This window comes from Rhinolophus sinicus, linkage group LG02 (genome assembly GCF_036562045.2).
Source record: "Rhinolophus sinicus isolate RSC01 linkage group LG02, ASM3656204v1, whole genome shotgun sequence".
NCBI classification, from domain to species: domain Eukaryota; kingdom Metazoa; phylum Chordata; class Mammalia; order Chiroptera; family Rhinolophidae; genus Rhinolophus; species Rhinolophus sinicus.
In genome coordinates, this window is record NC_133752.1 from 70,697,442 (window position 1) to 70,717,089 (window position 19,648).

General features: G+C 41.2%; 1 long non-coding RNA gene across 1 annotated transcript; it reads right to left on the reverse strand.

Moving 5' to 3' along the window:
- Positions 1-2,729: 2,729 nt before the first annotated feature.
- LOC141569969 (uncharacterized) lies at positions 2,730-7,454 on the reverse strand. The gene is made up of 2 exons (XR_012493717.1): positions 6,113-7,454; positions 2,730-5,474 (listed from the first exon to the last, which is right to left on the reverse strand). It is a non-coding gene; the product is annotated as an uncharacterized LOC141569969 (long non-coding RNA).
- Between the last annotated feature and the right edge of the window lie 12,194 nt (positions 7,455-19,648).

Consider the following 19,648-nt stretch of genomic DNA (forward strand, 5'->3'; position numbering starts at 1 on the left):
CAAGGGCCCCTTCAACCCCAGCACTGGCCTGAACTGGCCCTTCTCCCTCCCCACCTGAATCTGTTTGGTCCCCAAGGCCTCCAGATTTACTCCCAAATCTTTCTTAGCCTCATAGTTTCCTTTCCTTATCTTTTGTCTCCTCTCTCAAGTCCTCAGCATCACTTCTCCAGACTGATCATAGCCTCCTAACTACTTTTTCCAACTCTAATCTCCACAGGACAGCCAGAAGGACACGTCTAAAATGCAAATGTGACTGTGCTACTCCAAGCTCTTCTGTGGTCCCCCAATGACTGTCTCAAGTTAGAGATACCACTGGAAGGTAAAATTAATAAAAGTCACTAATGGCCTGAAGATGGGGAGTAAGGGAGAAGGAAGAACAAAGTCAACGCCTAGATTTGGCACTTGGGCAACTGGGAGGATGGTGGTGATGTCGTTACCTGTGATGGGAAACACTAGAGATGAATCAAGGTTGGGTGAAAATCTACAGTTTGTGAATCAAGACTTCCTACCACCTCTATTGGTGAGAGGCTGATACCAGGCGAAATGGAGAAGGTCAAAAGGACTCTAAACTCCTACAGACTTGCAATCCTGAAATGGACTCTGGACAGAAACAGGGAGAACATTCCCATTTAAAATGAGATTTTGTCTTCCTAGGATTCCACAGTCTCTCCTCCAATTCCTCCCCACTCCCTTAGCTCTGGACCTAACAAGTAAACTCCCACCAACGGGAAGGCACAAGATATCCTTACATTCCTCTCTCTTGGCCAGTAAGTAGAAAATCCCCATTTCTTTTCCTTAGATTATAGAGTTGCACTTACAAATGACTTTTTCTAGGAAAAAAAGGGAAAGGAACCCAAATACCAACCAGAGACACAGGGGGAAGGAAAATGAAAACGTTTTCTGAGTTGTCTAGGTGCTGACCCAACAACAGGATGCTGACAGAGCTGCAGTGCTGGAGCTGCTGGGTGCAGGCAGAGGTGTCCAGGCCCTGGCTGGAGAGGTGGTCAGGGGCCCTTTACGGTGTGCTTTGTAGGCTGTGCCAGGGTTGGAGTTTGGAGTCATTTTGACTTTCTCCATTTCGCCTTGGATCAGCCTCTCACCAATAGAGATGGTAGGAAGTCTTGATTCACAAACTGTAGATTTTCACCCAAACTTGATTCTAGTGTTTCCCATCACAGGTAATGACATCATCACCATCCTCTCAGTTGCCCATGTCCCAAACCTAGGAGTTTACTTTGTTCGTCCTTCTCTCTTACTCCCCATATTCAGGCCATTAGTGAGTTTTATTGATTTTACTTTCCAATAGTATGTCAAATCTGTCCCTTCCTCTCTATCTCCATTGCATCCACCTGGTCCCAAGAGACTCCTGTCACCAGAAATCACCTTTTAATTGCTTTCTACACTTGCTCTGCAGTCAATCCATTCTCCATACAGTAGTCAGGATGCTCTTTTTAAATGTAAACTCTTATTGTTTATGTAAGTTAAATATATATTGTTGAAATATCACATATATACAAAAGAACACAAATTATAGTGCATAACTCATTGATTTTACGTAAAATATGTAACTCAGTGGTTTTACATAAAATGAACACACTCATGAGCAGTTTATCATAAATCCCATCATGCCCCTCCCACACTACCCCCTCCCAGGGGTACCCACTGTCCTAACTGCCAACACCATAGACTGGTTTTGCCTTCTTTAAACTTTATGTAAGTAGAATCATGCAGTTGTGTACTCTTCTGTGTCTGGCTCCTTTCACTCAACATTTTGTTAATGAAATCCATCCATGTTGTTGCCTGTAGTTGTAGTTTGTTTATTCTCATTTCTGGGAAGTATTCCATTGTATGAATTCACCACAGTTTACTCACCCATTTTACTGTTGATGAATACTTGAGTAGTTTCCAGTTTTTAGCTATCAAGAGTAATGCTGCTATGAACGTTCTCATGCCTGACTTTTGGTGGGCCTACGTGTGCGTTTCTGTTGGGAATATACCTAAGAGTGGAATGATTGGGTTGTGGGGTATTCATACTCTAGTAGATACTGCCCATTTCCCAAGTAATTGTACCAATTTATGCTCTCATTAGCAATGTGTGAGCGTTCCATTTGCTTTGTGTCCTTGCCAACTCTTGATGTTTATCTGTCTGTTTAATTTTAGCCATTCTTGCGGGCAGGGTGCTTGTTCATAAATCTGACCACTGTCACTTCCTACTTAATGGCTTCCTATGGCTTCTCACTGAATTTAAAACAAAACCCAGACTCCTGTGTGTGGCTCTGCATACCCTTCCAATGTCAGCCATATCACTCTCCTTTCTTTTCTTCTTTCTACACTGTAGTTTCCTTCTATCAAGCTCTTTCCTACCTCTGGACCTGTACTCAGCTCTTCCTCAGGCTGGAAATCTTCACTCCATCCCACTCTCCTTACAAGCCTTCCTTCCCACCCCTCATATCTCAGATTTAAAGTTTGTCCTTAGGAGGCCCCTGAACACTCCCTCCTGTTCTTCCCTTCACAGAACTAACCACATAGCGCTGTGATAAGTTACAGAACTTATCACAGATTGTAGTTACGTATTTATCTGTTTCTTTTTTTTTTGGTCTTTCCCATGCGGCTGAATCTCCTTGAAGACTGGGAGAATGTCTGCTTCACAACCCACCCTAGGCCCTGTGCCTGGCAGACAGTGCTTGGCATATGCTGGGTACTCATTAAATGTTTACTGAAAGCACAAGTGAATGAATCCAGTCTATTTCAGACGATGAGTACAATAATGTTTCATATCATCTCTGAGTGTGGAGATTTGACATCCACTGAAGGAAGGAGTCTTCGCCTGGGTACATGGAAAACAACGTGGCCAGAAGTGGACATGAAGAGGGCCTGAGGAATGAACCAGCAATACTTAGCCAAGCTGCCCTGAGCCTGCCCACAAGTGAGGAAGCCGCAGAAAAAGACAGAGTTGGGGTTAATCCTAAAGACAGGGAAAATGACTGAATCCTGGGGGAAGACTTGGGTATTCCGGGAAATGAATCTTAAGAAAAAGAAAAAAGAAAAATCCAATAGCCCTCCATATCTCTAGGAAACACCCTAATGTCTTCTCAGAGAGAATGGCCTTTTCTAGCGGTTAATTATTCCTAGGGAGTGGAGTGGGCGTTAGGGATCATCTGGCCCAGATCCTGAAGCCAGCAACTTTCCTATAAGAAAGAATATGCTTCAAATATCCTACTGTTTCCAAAAAAATTTTTACCATTTCTATAACAATAAGCCCAGAATTTGATAACGTGAAAAATTGTGTTCCTGGCAAGAATTTTGAGAATACATTAATTATTATAAGTTGGTAATTTTGTGCGTTTCTTAAATTTGTTCAGCCCCTCTTGTGTAACCTGATTTCCCTCTATTGTCTATGCCATCAATAGCATCCATCTGACAACCATTGCTATAGATTTCCTACTGGACTAGAGGCTAAACATCCTCGGTATGCTCGAAATGAGAACAAGAACAGGAGTTATTGTCATTTTCACTTAAAATGCCATATTAACTTTCCAGATAATTGGAAGGCATTCATCCTCCATGGCATATGCATTTAAAAGGTTTACTTTGGCTCCATAATCCTCCTGATTTAGCCACAGAAATATGTTTCAAATAATGAGCTTCGTGTTCAACATATCTTAGCGCTATATACATGTGCATTTCTGTAAGGCATGTGGTATTTTAGATTAAATGTAGTCATTTTGTTGTGTAAAAGATCTAATTTCAGAAAGAAAAAAAAAAAAAAGTGGTAGATCCTATCAGTAAACCCTTGAGGGTTTTCTAGTTGCTCAGGATACAGAGATGTCCAGGCAGGTATCTGGTTCTTAAAGGGCTTATATTTACCGGGGAAGAGACAGAAAAACAGGCAATTACAGCAAATGTAATAAGGGAACAACAGGGGGCTAGTGTTGATGTAGGAGCCCAGAGGAGGAATTTACCCAGAATTGTGGCGGGGGGTTGTCAAAATTCTAGGAGTCAGTTCTCTCTTGCTTGACATTTCCTTCCCCAGTTTTCCAAATTCAGCTCAAATGCAAGTGCTCCAAGAAGCCTTCCCAATGTCTTGACTGGAATGTTCCCACAGCCGTTTTCTTACCCCTCTCTGAAGATTATACTTGTATTACTGCTATTTGCACATCCTTCAGGGGGCAATGTAATGTAGGGGTCAGGACCTGGCCTCTGGGGTCAGAGAGCGTACGTCAGAATCCCGTCTGCTGCTTGCTAGCTGTGACACCTTACTTAACTTTCCTGCACCTAGTTTCCTCGTCTGTGTGAAGATTAAATGAGTTAGTATGAGCAAGCATTAGAACAGTGCCTGGCACAAAGCCAGGCTCAGTAAGAATTATTTGGTTTCATGAGTGTCTTGTCTCTTTCATTTCATTGTAAGTTCCTTAGAAGCAAGTATTATGGGATTCATCTTTGTATCTTACCCGTAGACCCCAACCATTCTCCACCGCTCCAATCTCTAAAATGGTCCCTTGTGCATTTCAAGTGCAAAAAATAACATTTTCTGTGATTCATAAGAGTCCACCAGGCGCCATGTGGATCAAATTTGAGTTCCTTGTGAAGGTCATTTTAAAAAGTCATACAGCACATCATTTCCATCAAATGCTTACTTAGATATGTGCTGTTACAGCGAGAATTGTTTGCATATATGCCAAATGATGACATCTAATACTTACTGAGTATTTACTACATGCCGGGCACTTGGCTATGCATGTTACACACATTATGTCGCTTCAATCACATGTAAGTCTCCAAGGCACTTTCATACACTAATAGGAAGCCTGAAAATTTGCCATTGCCTATTTTTCCTGGCACCAAAAACAATGCATTGTCAATAAAATTAGATTTTATATTATCTAAAAACAATACACTTAGATTATATACTATTTCAAAGCCATTTCTTCCTGCAAACTTGCTATAATTACAGTGGTATTGTACGTCTCCATGTTATAATTCTAAAATTACCATGTGCATAGAAGGGAGAGTCCTTCCTTCATAATAGATTTCCCCACCACTCTCAAGAGTGCACATACACAAATGCACAGTCAGCTATGTTGTTAGAATATACTGTATGGGTCAAACCGTAATTAAAATAATTGCTATTTACATAACACTGTAAATGTATCCACTACTTGAGTCATAATCACAGTAGAGACAGAAAACAGCAATTAAATAATCCAGTCAACCCCAGCAAATACATGTCAGCTGAGATCCCAGCAGAGAAGATTTGAGAATTAATTTCAAGAAAAAAAAGGCTATGACATCACTCTTCATTCTCAGATTTCCGTTCTCTTCACTTTAGCGTGGTTTTCATTCACTCATACATTCAACATAGCTTACCATTTACCATAGGCCGTCTACATTGTGTACCGTGTACCAGGCCCTTTGCTAGGAGCGCTATCTAGGAGAATAAGAAAAGGTTCCTACCTTCAAGGAGCCCTCAGTACCTGAAAAAAGACAAAGATGAATGCACTCAGAGTTGGCTCCCAAGGGATTTACAGTTAAATGGGAGTCGCTTGCCTATATGCAAACAATTCTAGTATAAGTATCATGTGAAATAATTATAACCAGCATTTCTGGAACTCTTACTACATGAGACACTGTGCTAGATGTTTTAAACATGTTATTTTATTTAACCCCCCAAACAGATTATTAGGTAGAAATGATCATTATTATTTTATTTTATAAATGATGAAAATGAGGCCCGGAAAGATTAGGTAACCTAGTCTCAGACAGCCTCCACCCTTCCCAGGCCCCTGCCCCTTACCATTAAGTGTCTCCTGAAGCTATAAGTGTGTGTCTGGGGGTGCATCTGGGTTGCCTTGAAGAAACTAACCTCTTAAAAATAGATGGGGGCCCAACCTGCAATGGCATCTTGCTTAAGGGAGGGGCCCCAACACTTTGTCCTGGACAGGATTTCAGCTACTGCCCTGGGCACTGTCTCCACTGCAGCACTTTCTTCTCTCTATGCTCCTCGCTGCAGAATGATCCCAGAGCTTGGTGGCAGTGTGGACTCAGGCAATTGCATCCTCATAGAATGCACCCTTCCCCAAGAAACATTCCCCCCCACACACCACTCTCTTACCTTCCATAGCTCACTTTAAGTCCACACTCTCAAACAATTGTCTCTAACAAACTGTCTTCCAAAGGTCAAAGTATCTCCCCAAAACTGCAGAGTGGATTTCTGCAGTTCTCCATAGACTGGGAACACACACACACACAAGCTCAGTCTCCATCCGGGCTTCTGCTCCAGAGTATTGCGTTTCGTGACAGTGAACACACTTGAACATTGGCATGGTTCCTAAGCATGAGGCTTCCTTCTCTGGTGACCTTTGGTGCCACACCCCCCACCCCTGCTGAGAAGGCAGTGGGGAAGGTGACTGGTCAAATCTCCCTTGAGCCTGACAGTTCTCAGCAATCTGCATGCTGGTGGATTTTGCCTATGGCTCTTCTGCCAAGGCTGCTCTGTTTCTTTATTCCCTGGGGATGGGGAGCAGGAATGGTGATGTTGGACCAGTGGATGAGCTCTCTGCCCCACTGCCTTCATACCTTCGGATGGGATCCAGTGGTGGTATCCATGGGAGGTGATGGAGGAGGAGAACGTGAGGTGGCAAGGCACTTCTCTCCTTGTTTCAGCCATTCTCTCACCTCTTCAGTCAGGACGCTATCATGGTGTACCTTTAAAATTCTCCAAAAGATACTTCGAGCTTACTTGGGAAACTTCTTCTGGGGCAACCCGGTAATTGTTTCTGCTGCCTGCCAATGACTATAAAGCACTCTGATGGCTCTCAACAATATGGAATAGAATATGGATGACTTAACACTGTTGGTCTTTATTTGATCAACTGGTAGGAAAGTTGTGGAAAAATGGTTGGGTTAGTCATTGTTTAAACAACTTCCCCAGTAGGAGACATGCTATTAAAATTAGTAACAAGCGTGCACTCAGTACTCACTGCAAAGGAACAAATCCATGAGAGTGGAAAGATTATGAATACTTCAAGCCCATTAGAGGGAAATTTATTTAGAACTATATCGCAGAAAAGAGGGCCTTCACTTGGTGTCCTTCTGCTGTCCTTGATCCAGATGATCAAAACCCTCTTCTAGAAGCTCTTACATATCTTAAAACAGCAAACAAAAGTGTTTTTATGCTGCCTTGTTTCGAACAAGAAGCTTCTGATGCAGAATATAATAAAATGAGTAACAGTATTTCATCACTATCCTCTCCCACCACCTTCTCTCTTTCAAATTATATAATATCCTGATCTTTCACTCACCAAAGCCTCGGTTGATACAAATAGCCTGTGAAGTCGTCAAGGCAGGTAGAATTACCTTCACGTAACAGACGGAAAAATTGAGGTCCGAGAAGTTGAATGATCTGCCCTGGTCACATAGCCTGTGACAGTGTTAGGCTGAAACGCAGATCTTCAATTCCCCAAATATTGACCTCCTCTCTAGATCTGGTGATTTCTGACCCTTGACCTCTGCATTCTGGGATCCAAAGGTGAACTCCTGTCTACCTGTATGTTAATGGTTACTCAAGCACTATGCCCTCTAAAGGGCCATCAACGATATGGCTAATACCAAATACTATGACTATCATAGTTAATCAAATCTAAATGAAGAGGAAATTGGCTACCAAACGTCCTAAAAACAAGCAAAACACACAATAATGTTTGAGCTCTATTTTTATTGAATCTTGAACTTAAGTTTATTCTCTCACTGAGCCATCAATCTTCCAACAGGTGATCAATCCAAAAGTATTTATTAACCATCTCTACTGTGCTAGTAGAGAGTGAAGTATAAGACGTTATCCCTGACTACAAGGAATTTGAATCTAATTGAGGGGTGACAAACACAGAGGAGCAATTAGTAAGTGATGTTAACAGCTCTTGAATGTTGACTGTGATGGTGTGTAATGGGAAAACTGAGCCCAGAGCATAGATGAACAAACCTTCAGCCTGATGTGCCAGTTAGGGCTGGGCCTGAGTTTGCATGCCAAAGCAAAGAACTCAGCCCTCTATTATTGTTTGTAGTCTGTGCCTCACTGTCCCAATGGGTTGAAATCTCCTTAAGGGAGGAGATGATTTGTTGATACATCTCTTTATTCTCACAGCTCCTATTTAAGCAGAGTTGTCAAAAGAATGTGGCCTCTGGAGCTAGACTTTCTGGGTTCAAATCCTGGCTCTATCACTTATTGGTCCTATAACTTTGGACAAATTACTTAGACTTGCCATGGCCCAGTTTCCTCATCAGTAAACAAGTACTTATTGCATAGGGTTATTATGAGGCGTAAATGAATTACTACATGTCAAGGGTCTAGAAAAATGCCTGACACACATTAAATATTCCACATATATTAACTGTTATCACCGTGGTTTGCATTTGGTCAAGGTTTATCTGTTCAAATAGAGCATAAAGACATAAGAGTACAGTTTTAATGGCTAAACCTGTGTGAGCATACTCATCCAGCAGTCTTTATTGAGCACCTAGTATGTGTCATGGTATATAGTGGTGAACAAGGCAGATAAGGGCCCTTAAAAAGCCAGTACAAGCTGGCTCAGTGGTTCAGGTGGTTGGAGTATCGTGCTCCTAATAAGGAGGTTGCCGGTTCGATTCCCACATGGGCCAGTGAGCTGTGCCATCTACAGCTAAGATTGTGAACAAGAATCTTCTGTGCTGGGAAGCCAGCACAGAAAACAAGACGTAGTAGAAGACAAGAGTTTTTCTTTATGATGAAAACTGACTGTTTTGAGTCACATTTTTAAAAAATTGATAGACTTTACTTTTTAGAACAGTTTGAGGTTTACAAAAATATTGAGCAGAGAATACAGAGCTTTCCTGTATACCCCTCTCGCCTCCCAAACACACGCATTTTCCCTTCTCATTAACGTCTTGAATTACTGTAGTACATTTGATGAACCAATATTGATATATTATTATTAATAAAGGCTATAGTTTATATTAGGATTCATTCTTTGTGTCATATAGTTCTATGGGTTTTAACAAATGCATGCAGTCATGTATCCACCATTACAGTATAGAACAGTTTCGCCACACTAAAAATCCTCTGTGCTTCATCTGTTCATTCCTCCCATACCCCTAGTCCAATCCCTGGCAACCACTGGTCTTTTTACTGTCTCTATAGCTTTGCCTTTTCCAGAATGTCATGTAGTTGAAATCGTAAAGTATGTAACATTTATAGCCTGGCTTTCACTTAGAAATTCACGTTTAAGTTTTCCCCATGTTTTTTAAGGAGTTGATAGCTCATTTGTTTTTATCGCTGAGTGTACTCCATTGTCTGATATACCACTGTTTTATCCATTCACCTATCAAAAGACATCTTCCCAGTTTGGGGCAATTATGAATAAAGCTGCTATAAACATTCGTGTGCAGGTTTGTGTGTGGCTATAAGTTTTCATTTGGGTAAATACCTAGGAGTATGATTGCTGATTCATATATTATGGCTACATTTAACTTTGTAAGAAGCTGCTAAACTGTCTTCCAAAGCGTCTGTACCATTTTGCATTCCACCAGCAATGAATGAGAGTTCTTCTTACTTCACATGCTCATCAGTATTTGGTGTTGGTGTTTTGGATTTTCATCATTCTCAGTGTATAGTGTATCTCATTGTTTTAATTTGCAAATTCCCTTATGGCATATTTGTTGAGCAGTTTTTCATATGCTTATTCCATCTGCTTATCTTCTTAGGTGGGTGTCTGTTCAGATCTTTTACTAATTTTTTAAATTGGATCATTTGTTTTATAAAATGATGACTTTTAGGATTTCTTTGTATATTTTGATACAAGTCTTTTATGTACATGTTTTACATTTCTCCCAGTCTGTGCTGGTCTTTTCATTCTCTTAAGAGTCATAGTATTTTGAATGCAAGTTATTATAATACTCTTTGACCTGCTAGGGTTAGCATTCCTTTGTGATTGCTTCAGTACCACTAGCTTCCTTCACAAAGTAAATGTATAAGGAAGAGACAAAACAGGTAAAAATATCCTAAGGACCATGGAACAATTTCAAGCTCTCAATGGGGGCAATTCGTAGTCATGCTGGCTACAAATGCAGAAGGATCTCATCAGACTTTTTATGTTGTAATTGGAAATTAGAATACGTAGGCTCAAACAGCATCAGAAAAATGACATATGAATAGAGTTGCATTAGGAAAAATCCTGTCCTGAATAAATGTTTGGAAATAAAGGCTAGGTGCCCCCCTCCACTTTTACACCCAGCAAATTTCTTTGCTTTAGAATCAGCCTCTGTATTTAATAAGCTCTGTTGGGAGCATGTCTGCAAAAGGGTATTAAATCCTTGATGGGTTGTTGTAAATCTTCTTTCTTGGCCACACTAACAGAAACCCAGCCCAGGAACCCCCCTCACCCCATCCCTAAAGAACTTTATAATGTCAGTTAGTCATCCACATCGATGACTTCATCCACTACCTATGCCCAGCCAGTCTGCCTGGCTGAAACATTGCAATCATTCTGCATCACGAATAACTCTGCCCGACATCTTGAGGGGAAGGGAGAAATAGGAAAAACTGCAGGCAGAACCTAGGCATGGATATGAACCAGCTGAAAGTTTTCCAGAAACATTTGAAACATTCTTTTTACACTTGTGACAAGTGACATGGGTTTTCTTAATGAGCACATGCAGCCAAAACCTCAGTTTATACATTGGAGGGAAAACAGTCTTGTAGAATAAGCAGCACTGCTCTGAGGAACGGGTTGAGAAACGATTCCAGACCCAGAATGCTGAGAGTTGGCTTCTGAACTTCCTGTTCTCAGACCACCTGGGAGTGGTGTCCAGGCCTACCCTGGCCTCTAGAAAATTCTCAGGACCACCTCTTAAGGTGGCTTGTCAGCCATGGATAGTAACACCATAAGCCTGAAGGAAAATGCAGTGTGAAGCCTTCTAACAGAGGAACTATGAAGAGTAATATTTTCCACATGGCTGCACTAAAGAGTTCATTCAAAAAAAAAGTTTGCAACTATTGTGGAAAATTCCAAGTAAAATGTACTTTTTTAAAAAAGTCTGGTAAATATTTTGCTGGGAAATTCACATTTAAAGCAATTCACACTGAAAGGTTTTCGAGTCTCCTGGGGAGAGGGCATTAACCTAACACATTTTCAAATCAAAATGGCCACTCTAAAAACATAAACCTTCATAGGAAACACTGAAGAGAGCCCAGTTCTTCCTGTGCTGGGACACTCACTGCCCACTCTGAATGCCCATGCCAAGGACAAGTCAAACTTGATAGAAACCTGGCTTCGATCCTATCCATATTGGTTAGTGCAGAAAACAGTGCAGTACCCATGGTTTCCTGTTTTGCTTTGTTTTGTTTTTCATAGTGTGGTGATCACATCTGTTCCTTATCTTTCTTCTCTCACAGGGATTTTGTTTACAAGGGTCCCAGAAACAGCAGGGTCTGTCGAATCTCCACTCAGATGACAAAAGACAAGATGCCTAGGGATTTGGCCTGTCTGCAAAGCTTGAAGCCAAAGGTGGGGTTTTCAGAGTGGCCCACAGTACTCGCCAAGTGACTCAGGCGCAGGAACTGGGAACACAACTGGCAAGAATACGGCCTTGTCTCACGAAGCTCCAGAAATGCAGATGCAGTTTTACTAATGTCATCTCTTTTTTTTTTTTTTTTTTAAAGATTTTATTGGGGATGGGGAACAGGACTTTATTGGGGAACAGTGTGTACTTCCAGGACTTTTTTCCAAGTCAAGTTGTTGTCCTTTCAATCTTAGTTGTGGAAGACACAGCTCAGCTCCAGGTCCAGTTGCCGTTTCTAGTTGCAGGGAACACAGCCCCGACCTTGTGGTTGAGGGGACGCACTCCAACCAACTGAGCCATCTGCGAGCTCAGCTGCAGCTCAGCTCAAGGTGCCGTGTTCAATGTTAGTTGCAGGGGGCGGAGCCCACCATCCCTTTCGGGACTCGAGGAATTGAACTGGCAACCTTGTGGTTGAGAGCCCACTGACCCATGTGGGAATAGAACCGGCAGCCTTCGGAGTTAGGAGCATGGAGCTCTAACTGCCTGAACCACCAGGCTGGCCCTAATGTCATCTCTTTACAAAGGCTTGCCCACTTCCTCCCCACACAGAAGTTCTGCTTTGTAAGCTTTCTAATGGGTCTATCTACCACCATTCTGCCATTTTATTCTCTGGTCTTCTTTTTCCTTTCCTCTCTTCCTCTCTAGATTCCAGGAAGTCAAGTTCAGAGCCGCCTTACCAGTTCCCAAACACCATTATGTGGGCAAGATATTTTGACAGTGGAATGAAGGCCTGCAAAAGGTGATCTGAAGGCTTCACATTCAAGAGCACACCTGTGACTTTTCCAAGGACAAGCCAGGCCCTTGGTTTTATTTTATTGTTTAATCTTAATTTTTACTGCCATATATCAAACATGAAAAAGTCTAGAATGCAATGCTACTCAAACTGTGGGCCAGAAGGGCTTTTGGTTCCCTCCCTGCTATTCCAGTCAACAATGCGCTAAGTGCAAAAATGGAGAGAATGAATTTAGAAATGCTCATAGCAGTTTCACAGAGGTACCTTATGTCTGTTGAATCTAATAATAAATATTAGAGGATATATATATATATATATATATATATATATATATATATATATATATAGTTGTTGTTGTTTTGTGTTTTTTTTATTTTTTCTAGATATTCATTTTTATTATATTTACAAAGATATTAGGCTATAATAGATTGGAAACTTAAAAAGATAAAAGATTTACCATGTATAGATGAAAAGCAAACCACAGAGGATACTATAAAAAAAACCTCTCATATACCCATTAATTATGCAAACTTTATCAAATCTGAACATTTTACCATATTAGCCTCATTTTTTTTTTTTAAGAGAAAACATTACACATTGCTTCTCTTTTTTCCTTTCTTTTCCTTTTCTTCCCTTCTCTCCTCTCCCCTCCTGTTTCATTTTTGGTGGATAGAGCATGACAGTCCCCCAAGCCTGGGGAGAGAGGGAGCCACAGTGGCCCAGCGTGGGGAAGCAAAGCGGAAGCACAGTAGATACAAGACACCCACATGAAAGGAAGGACATATGGAGTGTCAGAGCCCAGGGGGTGTAAGGAGGTTGTCCACGCAGAGGGGCAGCCCCTGGCATGGGGAGTCAGAGCCCAAATAGGAGAGGAAGGCTTCCTTGTGGAGGGAAAGGGGATGGAAGAAATGGGAGATTAGCTATATTCCAGGAAATGGATCAAATTAATAAATATCATAAACATAATAGGGGTCAGGTTTTTATGGAAAGGGAGAAAACTAGAATAAATTCTGTGGTGTTGGACTGGAATTAGATGTGTTGGTGAAAACACATGGTTTCCATACATGTAGATCAAAAAATAAATATAGATGTAAATGTGTGTATATACATGTATACGTATACATATATTCCTTAGCTCTGTCCACAGGGAAGAGTGATACCCCAGTAACAATGGGCATACCTCGGACTCAGACGTTGACTTCTAAATACTATGCCCCACTTAAAGAAATGGGGGGTCCTTGGAGAACTGGCTGATGCTAGAGCGAGGCCCAAGAAAACACAAGATGAGCCTGGACCATCTTATGCCAGAAACCAAAAAAGTGCTCAAATAATTATGAGGACCTGTCAAAGGATGCTCACAAGAAATGAGCTGGAATGGGCTCCCATTGGCCATTACACACAGGATTTGAACATAAAATTAAACAACAATAGTAATAAATTATAACCTATTTAATAAAACAGAAGTCATGAGCCCGTACAGATATAAATAAATAAATGAGTAAATCGAGCGTTTAAAGAGGAATGGATACTCACATAGTGATTCGTTATAAAGGAGAGGAGAGTGCCTTTATGTGACGCCTGGCAGACACCACTGTAAGCATGGGATCAAAATCATTAACACTGGGACAAATTGAAACCGTCACCATCTGACATACGAGGAGAAGAACACAGCATCGCTCTTGTGATATTCCTGCCAAAGATGTACAACATGAATCTAATCACCAGGAAACATAAAAAAAAAAAACCCACAGAAACCCAAATTGAAGGACATTCTACAAAATAACTGACCTGTAATCTTCAAAAGCCACAGGGTCATAAAAGTGAACAAAAGACTGGGGCACTGTTTCATAATCAAGTAAATTAAAGAGACGTGACAACTAAATGCAAAGATGAGACAGGAGGCAGGGGTCCCAGCTGTGACACTGGAGATCAAAAGGAGAGGAGGGACACTTGAGGAATGTGCCTCAGATAGAATCAATCAGATTTGGAACTGACTAGATGTGGGTGAGAAGAGAGAAGAGTGAGTCAAAAACAACCAGAGTTGTTTGAACCGGGATGCCTGGGAATCCTAGAAACAAGAAGAGACACTGTCAGATCTGGTTTGAGGGGAAGATAATGGCTTTTGTCTTAAATATTTTGAATGGATAGAGCTGGAAGACAGTCTGGTAAAGGTGGCAATTCGAATAGGGTTAGGCAGCTAGAAGAGAACTTGAGGCTGCATAGAAATGAGAGCTGAAACTCTAAAAGATGGTGAAGTAATAACAATCACTTATTTTCTCTGAGGGATTACTTTCTGCCAAGACCTACCTTAAATATTCCTGCCCCAATTCTTACCATATACTGCAAATAGGTAGCATTAACTCTGTATTACAGATTCAGGGGGTTCCATAAACTAAGAGTCAGAGGGATTAAATGACTTTTCACGCTCACAAGTAAAGGACTAGAACTTGAACCCAAACCTGCCTGACCTCATGTGGTCCGAGGTCAGACTTTGGCAGTAGAAGGAGGAATCGATGAAGGAGATGGAGGAGCTGTTAGGGAAAAGGAAATCATAAAGCTGTGGTCTACTGAGGGTGAAGAAAGGAGAAGAAAAAAAGGATTATCAAGGAGAAATTCACCAGTTAGATGAGGCAGAACTGAAAAAAGACCACTAGGTTTAGCTGTTATGTCTGTTTAAGCGGACGGAGAAGGAGAAAAGCAGAATCCTAACATTAAATATGAACATAGTCCACAGTGAGGAATGAATGAGGGTGGTGCTATGGTCACCGGCTGTCATGGTTTGCCTGGGACTGCTTCAGTTTTAGCGCTGAAAGTCCTGTCTCCCAGGAAACTCCTCTGTCCTGGTGAACGACGGCCGCTGTTCATCCTAGCAGGGCGGAGGTATAGACCCCTTTTTTCCCAAAACGTTTTTATTGTGATAAAATACACATAACATAAAATTTACTATCTTAACCATTTTTAAGTGTACAGTCCAGTGGTATTAAATACGCGCATAACGTCAGCCACCACCACCATCCATCCCCATAACTCTTTTCATCTTGTAAAAACTAAGACTTTATACCCATTAAACAATAGCTCCCCATTCGTCCTGTGGTGTAGACCACGTTGAAGAGGTTGGGCAACAAAGAGCAGAAAGATAAGGTGGGTGCGTGAAGGCGTAGCAAGGAAAGGCTTTTGATTGTTTTTCAAGATAAAATAAATGTAAGCCTGTTAAGCAAGGAGAAGAGATTGAAAAATGCAACCAAGAGCAGGAATAATTGTTGGACTCGAGCCCCAGAGGCAGTGAGACTATATTCTCCTGAAAGACAGACGGCAACGTCCCATGCGTGTCACAGCTTTCGCCGCCCTGGCTTGGAGCCGCCTAACCCTGGGACTCCAGCAGCCAGCGAGTTCCTGGTTTCCAGTCTTCATACACGCCTTCCCAGTTCTGCAGCAGGAAAAGTGTTGGATTAAAGTTGGACATTTTAGGCTTTAAATCCCAGTTCTGCAGTTCCTCTCTGAGTTCCAGTTTCCTCATCTGCAAAATGCAGTATTACCCCTTTGCTTGGGCTAGTAGTTATAAAGGTAAAGTACTGGTAGGTTATAAATTCCCAAGCATGCACTACTTTCTTTATTTCTCCTTTCTGCTATTTAAGAATTTTCTTGCTGGGCCTCTGTAGGCTTTAATTACCTCTTCCCTCACTCACCCCAGCCACTTCTGTCCTGAGACATAATCCGGGGTGAAAACAGGCCAAGGGCCAGACATAGAGGTGGGGTGGGGTAATGTAAACCTGTTTAATGGCCTTGCTACAGAGAGCTGGGCTTGGGGACTGGCCTGTCTGCTTCCCTTTCCACTGCCAGTAGGAGCCTAATGCTGTGAGTTTGGGTACAGGCAGGGTAAAAGTGAGATCCATGTGTGTTTCAGTAGAACCCCACACTCCGACCAGCATAGGAAGCTTAGGATGGGGGTGGAGGGCAGCAAGAAGATGGAAAACCAGACAAAAGTAAAGAGCATAGCTCCTGGCACATGATAGATACTCAACAACTGTTGCAGTGAGTTGGCCTCTAGACTTTCCAATTCTATGCTTAAACTGCGTTTATTTTTTGTGTGGAAAGTTTTCCTTTATTTGAAGTGTGTGTCTACTTCATGTTCTCAAGGGCAGATCCCACCCACCTCCCACTCCCCCCCCACCCCCCCCACCCCCATGCTGTGCTCTGTGCAGCTATTCTCATCAAATCTGACTTCCTGACTTCCAGGATATCCTACCTCATGACTGATAGGGAGATGGGCAAGGCTTATCTACATACATAGAATTTTAATTATTTTAAAACAGAAATATATGGAAATCAAACCAATACTGTCCTAAGATAAGAGAAGTCCTTTCACTTCCTGAAAGAAAGAAATGGTTTTTGTTTTTAAATTTTATTGGGGAATATTGGGGAACAGGGCCCATGAGCTCCAAGTCATTGTCCTTTGATCAACTTGTGGAGGGCGCAGCTCAGCTCCAAGTCCAGTCACCATTTTCAATCTTTAGTTGCAGGGGGCGCAGCCCACCATCCCATGAGGGAATTGAACCGGCAACCTTGCTGTTGAGAGCTCACGCTCTAACCAACTGAGCCATCCGGCCACCCCAAGAAAGAAATGTTTTTAATTGCTAAAACTCTTTGTGAAGAAAAATGTTTCTGTGGGAAATTGGAAAAATTAAATATGGTATCAAATTAAATTTTTCCTTATTTCATAATCAGAAATTGATATCATCATTGCCACATGCCTTACCAGAATAGTAACATTCTTATTTGTAATCTGACGAGTGACCATACACCACTATGACTAAATCAGCTGGCTTTGGAATCAGAAAATATAGTGTATAAGTCTAGCTCCCACGAGCTGTGTGACTGTGAGCAAGTTACTTAACCTCTCTGATCCTCAGTTGCCTCTACTATATAAAGGGACTTGAGAATAATAGTACCTATCGCATAGGATTGTTGTGAGGATTAAACTAGATAATGTACATAAAGCATTAAGCATAGAGCTATGAATAGTATCAATCATTATCATTAAGATCACAAAGTACCTAAAACTATGTTTAGTACATTTTTGGCCCTAAATGCAGTTATAATATGCTAATTTTAAAAAAAAAACTGAGCATCTGTATTTGACATAGATCTTAAAAACCTGATAACAGATGGACATGGGGAATAACTACTGAGTGAATCAGTAGAATAAAATCATTTTGTGTTCTGTGCTCTCCTATCTTCTCTATTAACACGACTTTTAAACTGTAGCTTTTTGAACAATGCTCATGTGGCTAGAAAGAGTTAACAAAGATTTCCAAGAATCTTAGTTTACCAATTAAGAAAAGCTTAGGTATGGTAAGGTTCTGATTCATTTACGCCAAATACAAAGGCTGAACTCAAATCAGCCCACATTTTGTTTTGATAAGTGGCATACATTTTATTTTTAAATGCATTAACCTAAGATTTAGACTGCTTTAAAAAGGATCTTATCAAAAGAAATTCCTTGTAGTTTATAATTCAAATTTTTAATTTGCAACACTGTAGTTAGCAATTGCCTATTTACATCACCAATCTAACTTTTTTTGTCAGTAATTTCCTCTACTGTAACAAATAGGTACAAAAATAGAAATATGTTTGAGAATTTTTACTTCTTTGCGTTCCCAAATCTTTTGCCTTGTAAGAGACTTATTTAAATAACGAGTTTTGAATATTCTTTTAAAAAGAGCATCTGTATACATTTCTTTATTTTACAATCTAAAAATATGTGTTAAGACATTTATTTTATACAACATGTTTACCTTCCTTTTACACTTGTTTCTAACTCTTTATGTTTATGCAAACATAAAGTTTAAAAACATAATTTTCTATTTATTTTTAGGTAGGCACCCATAAAAGGTGCTTTTTGGATTTTATTTTCTTTCTCCAAAGTATTTTTTTTCCCAATGGAAAATAAAGTTTAGTATCAAAGGTTACAAAACAGACACAGTCCCCACCCACATGAAGCCTAAGGTCCAGACGAGTAGATAAACATTAAACAAGCCATCACAATTGTGACGATACTTAGAAAAAGGGAGGGGACACAGAGTGGGGAGAGGTTTGCTGACAATCTGGGAGCATACGGGAGGGATACACGAACTGGGGCCCTTGGGTTTGGGCAACAGAAAGGAGGACAAGAGTATTGCTGATACAGAAAACAGTCTAGATGCAGCCTAAAGATGAAGAAGAGCATGGTGAGCAGAGTAAAAGGGAGAATGGCCCCAAAATGAAGCTGGAGAGATAGCAGGGGCTGGCTCACGAGGGCCTCATGGGCCATGGCATACATTTGGACTTGATTCTCAGGCATTGGGAAGTCAGTGAGAGGCTGTATGCAAGAGAGTGGCATGATCATATTTTGCATTTTGAAAAGGTAATATTCAGGTGGAGAGAGAAATGAAAGGAAACCAGAGTAGAAAGAGGGAAACCAATTAGGAGACTATTACAGTAGGCCAGGAGACAGGTGAATTTGGCTAGTACTAGAGAGTGTCGGTAGGAATTGGAGACAAGTCACAAAGTCAGGAGACGTGTAGCAGGTAGAAGTGACAGGATTTGGTGTTGGATTCGATTTGAAGGATTAGGGAGATGGAAGAGCCAAGCATAACTTCCAAATGTCTGGCTTGAACACCTGGAGGGAGGGTGCTAACTAATCATGGGGGTGGGAACCATGGAGGAAGGGCAGGTTGGACAATCAGGTGACAAGTCTAAGATGCCCATGTCCTATGGGCAAGTGGATATTGGGGTCTAAAACTTAAAGGAGCAATCTCAGTTGGAGGCATAGAGTTCAGATTCATTGGCATTTAAAGGGAACTTTCAGTCGTGGGAGTTGACGAGAGGCCAGCACATGTATATGGACTGAGAAGAGCAACAACCCTAGAATAGAGAGAGCCTGGAAAAACGTCAGCATTTAATGACCGGGTCAAGAAGAACCTGACTAGAGAAGGAGACTGTTGTATCACACGAATCAAGGAAGAGATGTCTTAAGAGAAAGCAGTCAGCAATGTTAGACACAACTGACCTGTCAAATAATAAAAAGATTAGAAAATATCTTCTGTACTTACCAGCATGGAATGGAGGTCACAGGAAGCCTTAAGGAGAACGGCTGAGGTGGGTCTCGAATGTCAAAAGGAGATGTTTGTTTTTAATGCAGTAAGCACTGGCAAATCACTGAAAGTTTTTCAGCAAGGGAATATGATCATAGCTGTTACTAAGCAATATTAACCCAGGAACAAAGTCTAGATCAGAGCAACACAGACTGGAAGGAGGAAGGTAATCAACAGGCTAGTGCAATAA